Source organism: Chiloscyllium plagiosum, chromosome 29 (assembly GCF_004010195.1).
Source record: "Chiloscyllium plagiosum isolate BGI_BamShark_2017 chromosome 29, ASM401019v2, whole genome shotgun sequence".
NCBI classification, from domain to species: Eukaryota; Metazoa; Chordata; class Chondrichthyes; order Orectolobiformes; family Hemiscylliidae; genus Chiloscyllium; species Chiloscyllium plagiosum.
Window position 1 is genome coordinate 41,367,524 of NC_057738.1, and position 9,975 is coordinate 41,377,498.

Below are 9,975 nucleotides of genomic sequence, written 5' to 3' on the forward strand. Positions count from 1 at the left end.
CTCAGATGCTGCCTGACCTGCTGTGCTTTTCCAGCACCACACTCTCAACGCTGACTCTTCAGCATCTGCAGTCCTCACTTTCTCCTGCATTGTACACTGAGTTTACTAGCCCTCTGTGGAATGACCTCAGAGCTTTCACTTTATTACTCTGGAGATTTTTCCAGGGTAACCACCTGAAAAAGTGCAGCCAGTCCAAAACATTCCCTTGGTCAGGTAATCAGTGGAACGACACAGATTAGAGTTGCACACTGGGATCATGCTAGGTCTCTGACAAAATTGATTCCATTAGAGATGTAGTTGAAGATTCCAATTGAATTTCCTTCTCTCTGGAGCCCTTTAAAAAAGTCCATCAAAGTCAGAGAATTTTACTTATATTAATAGTTACCCAGTCAAAGTTAGAGGACTAACAATCTATTGTAGCTCCTGAGTAATAATTAAGCAGATTACCTAACTCATTACTGACCTTCCCCCCATGCTGAATTCCAATCCTGACCCAACACAATCCACCTCCTTCACTGGATCTAACAAAGTCCTCCCTCCCAGAAACCTGATGCCAAACAATTAGTTACTCATTGAGACAAGGACAGATAAGCAGATTTTAAAACCATTTGAGAATATTTTCTGAACACCAATTTTCTGAGAAACCTACATCTGCGTAACTGTCAAGTGGCTCTATACCATTCCTAAACTCATTTAAGCTTGGATAAAAGCAAAATACTGAGGATCCTGGAAATCTGAAACAAATGTAGAAAATGCTGGAGAAACTCAGCAGGTATGTGGAGAGAGAGAAACAGAGTTAACGTTTCAAAAGTATAAACATACAAAGAACCTATGTCAAAAGTATAAAACTATCACCTATCCATTCTAAAGAAGGGTCATACCAGACTTGACATATTAACTCTATTTCTCTCTCCAGAGATGCTGTCAGACCTGCTGAGTTTCTCCAGTATTCTGTGGCTTTTCTTTTTACTTAAACTTGTGATCCTGCCAGGTGAGGGATTAAAAACTGGAATTATTTTCTCATGATAAATGTTTGATAAAATGCATTAATGTCTTAAAACGCACAAAGATAGATAACTCCCGGGACCTGATCAGATACTTCCCAGAACTTTACGGAAGCTAAGGATGAGATTGCTGGGTCCCTTGCTGAGAAATTTGTATCATCAATAGCCTCAGATGAGGTGTTGGAAGACCAGACATTGGTTAATATGGTGCCATTGTTTAAGAAAGATGGTAAGGAAAAGTCGAGAAACTATAAACCAGTGAGCCTGAAGTAAGTGGTGGGTAAGTTGTTGGAAGAGATTCTGAGGGACAGCAAGTACATACATTTGGAAAGGTGAGGACTAATTAGGGATAGTCAACACAACTTTGTACATTGGAAATCGAGTCTTACTGACTTGATTGAGTTTTTTTAAAGATGTGACAAATAAGATTGATGAAGTCTATATGGATTTCACAAAGCATTTGACAAGGTACCGGGTGGTAGACTTGTTAGTAAGGCTAGATCACATGGGATTCATGGGGGAGCTGGCCAAATGGATACAAAATTGGCTTGAAGGTAAGAGACAGAGAGTAGTGGTAGAGGATTGCTTTTTGGACTGGAGGCCTGTAACCAGTTGTGTGTCACAAGGAATGGACCTGGGTGCATTGTTTTCATCATTTATATAAATGATTTGAATGTGAATATAGAAGGAATGGTCAGTAAGTTTGCAGATAATACCAAAATTGGTAGTGTAGCGGACAGTGAAGAATGTTATCTCAGAGTAAAACATGATCTTGATAAGATGGGCAAATGGCCTGAGGAGTGGCAGATGGAGTTTAATTTCTATAAATTTGAGGCTTTGTATTTGGAAAGGCAAATGAGGGCAGGACTTATCCAGTTAATGGTAAAGTCCTGGGTGAGTGTTGCTGAACAAAGATACCTGGGGTTGCAGTTGCATAGCACCTTGAGGGATATGAGCCAAATGATAGGAAATGGGATTAGATTAATTTAGGATATCTGGTTAACATGGACGAGTTAGACTAAAGGGTCTGTTACCATGCTGCACATCTCTATGACTCTTTAATAACTGCAGCAAATTACCACTTTCAAAAGTAACATGGATTATTTTGAAAGCAAAGTAAATTTACTTTTTAAAAAATCGCATTATTAACTAGTCCTTGCACTGCTTTATGGCAGGTTTTCCAGTGTGCATGACGTAAATGAACTTGAGTGGAAACTGAAAGAAAAGGTAAGATTTTCCATAAGGGTTTTATTTTACAAACATACAAAATAGGAGCAGGAGTAGGCCATTCAGCCCGTCGAACCTGTTCTGCCATTCAATGAGCTATGATGTGATTTGATTGTAGCCTTGACTCCACATCCCTGACCAGCCCTGACAACCTTTGACTCATTTGAGCCCACATTGCTGGTTGTGAACATTGACTGGCAAGTCTACAGAATGCTTCAAACAGAGGCAGGAACCCATCTCCACTTTTTCCCAAATCCTCTCTGATCAGCTGAGGCTGGGCTGACCGATTCCAGCAGCTCAGCACTTCCTCCGTCCAAGAATTAATGTTTGAAGGAGGAAGACTCTTGCACCATCCGCAGTGCTTGAGTCAGATTGACATCTGGAGCTGCAACACAAGCAGATGAATGCGCAATCTCACTTTGATTTTCCTTACTCTGTGTTGTGTGTGTAGCATTTCCCTGAAGAGGCAAAACCAGCAACTGCAACTTGCAGTAAGCTTCAGCACACACCCTTCCAGTCCTTTGACAGTTTTCTGTAATCTGCTTGAATTATGTATGGCTGTAAGAATATAGAAGACCATGCTGAAAAGGGCCATCTGTATGCAGCCCTTGTTTGGGTGATGGCAGGTGCCAATCCAGATGATATCCTGAAAGGTGTTTAATGACTTGTGATGGCCTCACTGCTTTAAAAGAATGCCAGTGATTATCTTGCAGTTAATTACTAAAATTGATCTTCTTTGGTTTCTGCGATTCATCAATAACAAATTATTCCTATTCAACTTGTTGTGCTGTTCCTCAGCAACACGCTCTGCAGCTGTAACATGCCGACTGACCTGACGGTGTGGATGTCACAAGAACATTAGACAAGTCAAGGATGATTGGAGCCCCATTATCCGGTCATCATTATTTCTCCAGTACAGGAATTTTCCTTCTGTACAAATAATTTTGGGATAAAAGTATACCTCCACCTATCCCAACACAACGCTCCATTTTCCACTGAGGTCCTTTTAGCCTCAAGGACTCAGTACTGAGTTCCACAACTTCAGGGTATGACCTGTGCTCCATTGTTCTTATACCTGCCCCATTGCCCCCTCCAGCCGGTTGTGTCTTCTTGACTTTGCTCTCCTTCCTACACCTTAGTTTATGCCTATTTTACATCTCTATCCATCCCTTACCATAATTAGCATTCTCTTGGTTTTTGTTCTGGACACCATCAACCTCAGTTCCATTCGGAGATTGGGGTGGGATACAGTGAAAGTGACTCAACATAAGCAAAAGATATTCAACTAGTGAGCCATCGCTTAGCCATTATTTAACAGCACTTTCCAATTCCATGAGCTCTACCATCTCAAAGGACAAGGGTAACAGATACATGGAACATAACCACCTGCAAGGTCCTGTCAATGTGACTCACTATCCTGACTTGGAAATATCCTGGAATTCCCTTCCTAAGTGTATTGTGGATGAACATACACATTCACAAAGAGTGAAGCAGTTCAAGAAGGCAGCTCACTGTCATTTTCTGAAGAGTGATTAGGGATTGACAATAAATGATGTCCTTGCTAATGATCGCGACATAATACAAATGAAAATTTTTTAAAATCTGCAGTTTTTGAGGGTTAATCTATTGATCTCCAGGCTTCTAAACAGACCTAAAAAGAGTTGTTGGCTATATAAGGGGATTTCATTGACATGAAATGCTAACTCAGTTCCTGCCATCACAAATATTTCCATTTTTCTCAGTTATTACTTCTGATGTTAACGGGTTTTATTTGCTTGGCAGTAAGTGGCTTTTGCAACCTGTAATTCACCCCAAAATTGGAAACCTCCAAAGCAACCTCTGGGGCAACAAAAACAGAATTGCTGGAAAAGCTCAGCACGTCTGGCAGCATCTGTGGAGAGAAATCAGAGTTAACATTTCGGGTCGAGTGACCCTTCCTCAGAATTGGGGCGCGAGCCTCTGGAGCCAGAGAGTAAGCCCAGGTCATCAGCTTAGTCACTTACTATTATAAACATAGTAAAGTCATGTAAACCCAAAGGCAGAGTGACACAGCCATACCTACTGAATCCCTTTTCCATTTGGGAGAATTAAAATCACAGAATGTTTACAGCAGCGTCCTGTTTGAAGATACGTCTGCACAAGTGTTGATCTACTTGCCAATGTACTGCTATCTATCATTTATGTGCTTGCGCTGTGGACATGGCAAATATCCATTATCTATCTAAAATACAAGAAATTGGATTCGTTAAAAAAGAGTAGCAGCTTCCGCAATTAGATATTGAACCAGATTTTTCTGTAGACATAACAATGAGATGGACAGTCAGTATTTACAAAGAGGTCAATTGACAACAGCTCCCAGTATCTGCATGTACACAGCTGAATGTAAAGATCAAGCAGTCGCTGTTCAATTTTGCCTGTTCTTGCAGAAACTTTGTTAGACTGGTACCTTGCGGAGAAACTCAATACTCAATAATGAATGATGTGGGTGAAAGATGGTGCGCTTTCCCATGAGGTAATCACAACACATGGCAGAAAAGTGTAATTGTCTTTTGAACAGCAAGATATGCCTTCAACATTGACCTTGCTTTGATCTCAGGGTGATATCTACTCAAAGGTCATGAGAACATGCTGAGGGGTTTCATGTGACTGAACCAGCCAATTCTCAAGCCTGGGGAGCATGGGAAAGGTATCCCATGAGGTATTGGGATCCAGAGTACCGGATTTGCTTCAGCTGCTTTCTTCACCTTGCATTGTTCTGCTTCTTTGTAAAGGCCTGTGACCCTAAATGTGATGCAGCTTAATGGACAATTGGTTGTCATTCTGAACAACTGGTAGCAAGCTGCTCTCAGTCAGAAACAACGAGGCTGTCTTTCTTCAAGGAATTTCTATATCTTTGAAGGGTTTCTTGTGTTTTCCCTGGAATATTAGGTTCTTTGAGAGCTTCAGAGATAAGGACTGATTGGGGCTAGGAGTTGGCTTTATACCATCCAGACAGTATTTTGCACATCAAAGTTTACTTTTGCTTGCTTGCTTGTGGAACTGCTTCAAGGAAGGCACCAGGGTGTGTTCAATGCTCCTCCCATTTAGTTTGGAGAATGTAAGGAAGACATTGTTGATAGAATTTCTCTCATGCTCTCTTATGTATTGCTGATAAATAGTTCAGAGCTCACTGTAATGTGGAAGTGCAGTGATGAAACTGCTCTGTGCATTTAGACTCCTATTAACTTGACAGGGTCTTTGCTATCAAACACTCACTGCTGTTGTTTGGAGATGTTTGATCTTGTGTTTCTCTCTTGTCAGTGGCAGGGAAAGTTCCCGATACTCACTTTCCTCAATCGCCAATTATTGTGGCTGTAAAACATCCTCCCACAGCTATGATGTAGCTTTTGACTTGAGTGAGAAATCTCTAATACAATCTTTGTTTCCAGCTATACCCAAGAAAACTGTTGAGAAGAACACCAGGAACTTTTCATCGCGCGTATCGACTTAACCAAAGAATCATATCAGTTAAATTGTCAGGCTATGTGGATTGCGGCTTCAGAAATTTAGATGCCCAAGATTATCATAATTCTGCTTCAAGTTGAGATGACTACAACTGTTTAAAACAGATGCAGAAAATGGTGGAGAAACTCAGCAGGCCTAGCATCATCTGCGAACAGAGAGACAGGTTAATGTTTCCTTATGGACAACCAATGCCCAAACTCATCATCCTGACCACCCAATACACTCCGATTTGTCCAGAATAACTCCCTGACCAGATCTGACCATTTCCCCCACAGCCCAGTTACAGTCAGCTTCTCATGACTTGACGGAACTATCCTCGGTTCAGATCCAAATACTCTTGACCAGATTTGACTGCCGTCCTCACCAGACACGGCTGCCCCCAACCAACCCAACCAACCACCTGCACCAACACAAATACCACCCCCTTCCCCGAGCAGATTACCTACTCACCCACTCCCCTGTCTATTTACATAATCTTCCACTCATCCGTTCATTTATTAATTAAAACTCATCCTTTCATTTGTTAATTAACTCATCTAGCCATTGAAAAGGATAGATCATAACAAATTTACCCAAACCATGAAAATGAGGGCATTTCCTCACCTTCACCTGACTCTGCTAGGATGTTCTACACTTACCTGGGAGACGCTGTGCTGTCCATTTCTCCTTTAGCTAGCACTGGACGAAGAAATAAGAGATATTGTAATATTGCTAAGCCCATCAAGGGTGGCTAACATTCATCAGCCTTGCTACTGACTGGAGGTTCGAGGCCATATCATTGCTCACAATATTACTGCTCACAATATCACATGTCTATGGTAGGGGGTGTCATGTGTAGTTATTTCCCAGTTAACCACCCCAGGCATCTTGTGGTATTTATAACCACTTCTAGTATGTTGTACCGGGGAGGGGTTGTTTAAGGTTATTTGCTCCTATCACTCATTCTTGGCTTGTATGTATCTAGAGATTAATGATAGACAAGACACCACCTTGGAGCATCTATAGCAGAGGTTACGATTCTTTGATAACAAGATGACTTTTTGAAATTGCATGATAGCAACAAATACAACCAGTTTTAGTCAGGAATAACGACAATAACTTTAGGGAGTTGATCTGGATACATCTGCTCCGTCTGAAACTAGAATCAAAGTCCTTGTCTCCATGCCAGACTGTGCAAGGCATCAATAGAATGGGTGAAGTCAAAATAACATGACCATTAACCCTTTCAGAGTCATTACCTTATACAACATTGTTCTGTTTTACATCTCTAACCGCAGTACGCCCCAATGGAAGTGCCCACAGAAAACAAAATAGAGACAAGAATAGAAAGTTATTGTAACATGTACTTTTATGTGAAAGTTACATTCTATAAGCCCCATCAATAACAGAAGTTATACAAAAGAATAAAATAAAAGTGAAATTGAGACAAAGATCATCATGGTTCATTCTGCCATTTCAGGATGAGACCACCGTGCCATGACATAGAATATGGGCCGAAAGCCAAAGACTGACACGCTGGGCCTGCCAATTCTGGACGAGACTGCTGTGATGGGCCACTGGAAGCTGAAGATGAAGAAGACCTGTACATGAGGACCAGACTGCTGCACTTTTAAACTAATTAGATTTGGTGATGCCACTGGATGGTTCCATTCCAATCTAGGAGTAAGTGTAAGTGAAATGAACAGCGAGTGTCATTCTCTCCCTGCTGACACAGTTATCTATGACCATGAATTTGTTATAAACATTTTTATGCTGATATTTGCAGTGTTGTACATGAATTTCTTACATATATGTGTGCATAGCTCAACTTATGTGTATTTATTGAAAATTTATATTCTGCTCATAGAATCCCAACAGTGTGGAAACAGGCCACTCAGCCCAACTTGTCAACAGCAACCTTCCGAAGAGCATTCTACCCAGACCCATCCCCCTACTCTATTTTTCCCATGGCTAACCCAGCTAGCCTGCATAACTCTGAACACCATGGGCAATGTAGCATGGCCAATCCACCTAACCTGCACAGCTTTGGACTGCAGGAGGAAACCAGAGCACCCAGAAGAAATCCACACAGACACGGGGAAAATGTGCAAACCCCACACAGACAGTTGCCTGCAGATGGAATTGAACCTGGGACCCTGGTGCTGTGAGGCACTAGGGCTGACTACTGAGCCACCATGCTGCCCTTGAACTTATTATGAATTTATGTTGGCTCTTATTTCATTTAGTTTCAATTGTGTTATTAACCCATTATTCTCACCAGAGAGTTATCCTTTAAAGAGAACAACTTTTTGGAAAGGGCTGAAAATCTCCTCCTCCTCTTGACATGATCCCAGCAGACCAATGAAACTGATTATGTATTTGTGTAATAGCAAAATTTTGTACAGTGGCCATTATACTGTGTGAATTTTACTGTAAACACATTTATGGATATGTTTATCTTACAATTTTTATTTTCTAACAAAACCTTATAAAAGTTCAACTCTTGTCACATGGTCCTCCATCATAGATGCTCAGTGTAAATCTCAAAAAGGCAAACCAAATCAAGCCATCTTTCTTTTCTACAAGAAATTACAAGCTCTTTATTTTAAGGAAAATTATTTAAAAGCAGAGTTGCAAGTTGGAAAAGAGAAACTTAGGATATCCAGCATAGGGATGAGAAGACTTAAAAAAAAACAAGGAGATAATCTTAACGTTCCAGAGGGAATAACATCTGTGATTGGGCAATACATTGGGTGAGGCATAAAACAGGGATCCAAACTAAATTTACCTCTACTTACCACCTGAGGTTCAAATTACCCTCATGATTATGGGCAACCCTATATCTGTGGCATTTACTACACCAGCCTGCGGTGGATGCTGGGACACTGAGTAAATTGAAGGAGGAGAGAGATTTTGAATTTGTACTGGGTTGAGGGGTGTAGAGAGCGGGCAGTAAAGTGCAGTTGAGGCCAAAATGAGATCAGCCATGATCGTACTAAACGATAGAGTAGGATTAAGGGCCTCCTCCTGCTCCTCGTCCTTACCTTCTTGTATCATAATCCAGGGTGCTGAAAACAGATGCCAGGCCTGTCAGTTTATGAACGGAAATTTTAAGAATCAGCATGGTTTGTCAGAAACAAGTCTGTCTCTAAATTGCAAAGCTATGGATCCAACTCCAATTCGAGGGCATAAGTGCAAAGCTCCAGGCTGCCAAATGTGCAGAGGCAGACTGAGGGAGTGCTGCTCTATCAGAGAGGATCTCTTTCAGGTGAGAAATTAAACCAAGGCTCTATTTGACTGCTCATTCAATTGCAATAGCTCCCAAGGCACGGTGTTGAAGAGTTAAGAAGTTATCCCTGAGTCTTGATTAATATTTATACCTCATTTTACAGATTATTTGGTCATTATCACATTGTTATTTGTGGGAATTTGCTGAGCACTAATTAATATAATTCCTATATTACAACAGTAGCTACATTTAAAAAGTATTTAAATTGTCTGTGTAAAAAAGAAATGCCGTTATCATGAACACTGTTATGTAAATGCATGTCTTTCTTTCAGTGGAATATTTAAACTAATGAATGCCTCTTTTTTGCATTCATTCATGGAATGAGAGTGTTGTTGGCTAGGCCAAAATTTATTATCTGTCCCTAATTACCCAGAGGGCAGTTAAAAGTCCAATCATATCCTTGTAGGTCTGGAGTTATGTGTGGAATGGCAGTTTCCTTCACTAAACAGCATTAGTTAACCAAATGGGCTTTTCCCAATAATTGGCAATGGATTCATGGTTATCATTAGGCTCTTAATTCCAGTATTTTAAAATTTGAATGCAAATTCCACCATCTACCATGGCAGGATTTGAACCTGGGCCCCCAGAGCATTACCTGGGTCTCTGAATTAACAGGCCAGCGATAATACCACGAGGCTACCAGCTCCTGCTTTTTCTAATGCAGAAACTGACATTTATTTTCACACTTTCTGTTTCTCTCTTCTATGGGTGATCAAACAGTAGGTGAAAAGGTGTGATGTTTAAAAGTGATGTATCCTCTCTTCATTGTGACAGGTGGTCAGTGAGACTACGTAGGGAAAGTCTGCTCTATGCATAGTCTGTCTGATCTTCTGAAACGTCCTCCAGAGACATGTGCCAGAGACCCGGGTTCAGTTCCTGCCTCAGGCAACTGTCTGTGTGGAGTTTGCACATTCTCCCAGTATCTGCGTGGGTTTCCTCCAGGTGCTCCGGTTTCCTCCCACAGTCCAAAAA

The 9,975-nt window shown here is 41.1% G+C and overlaps 1 long non-coding RNA gene across 1 annotated transcript; it reads left to right on the forward strand.

Moving 5' to 3' along the window:
• Window positions 1-834: 834 nt before the first annotated feature.
• Window positions 835-7,397, forward strand: LOC122564561. The gene is made up of 3 exons (XR_006315941.1): window positions 835-991; window positions 2,180-2,231; window positions 7,195-7,397. It is a non-coding gene; the product is annotated as an uncharacterized LOC122564561 (long non-coding RNA).
• Window positions 7,398-9,975: the final 2,578 nt, after the last annotated feature.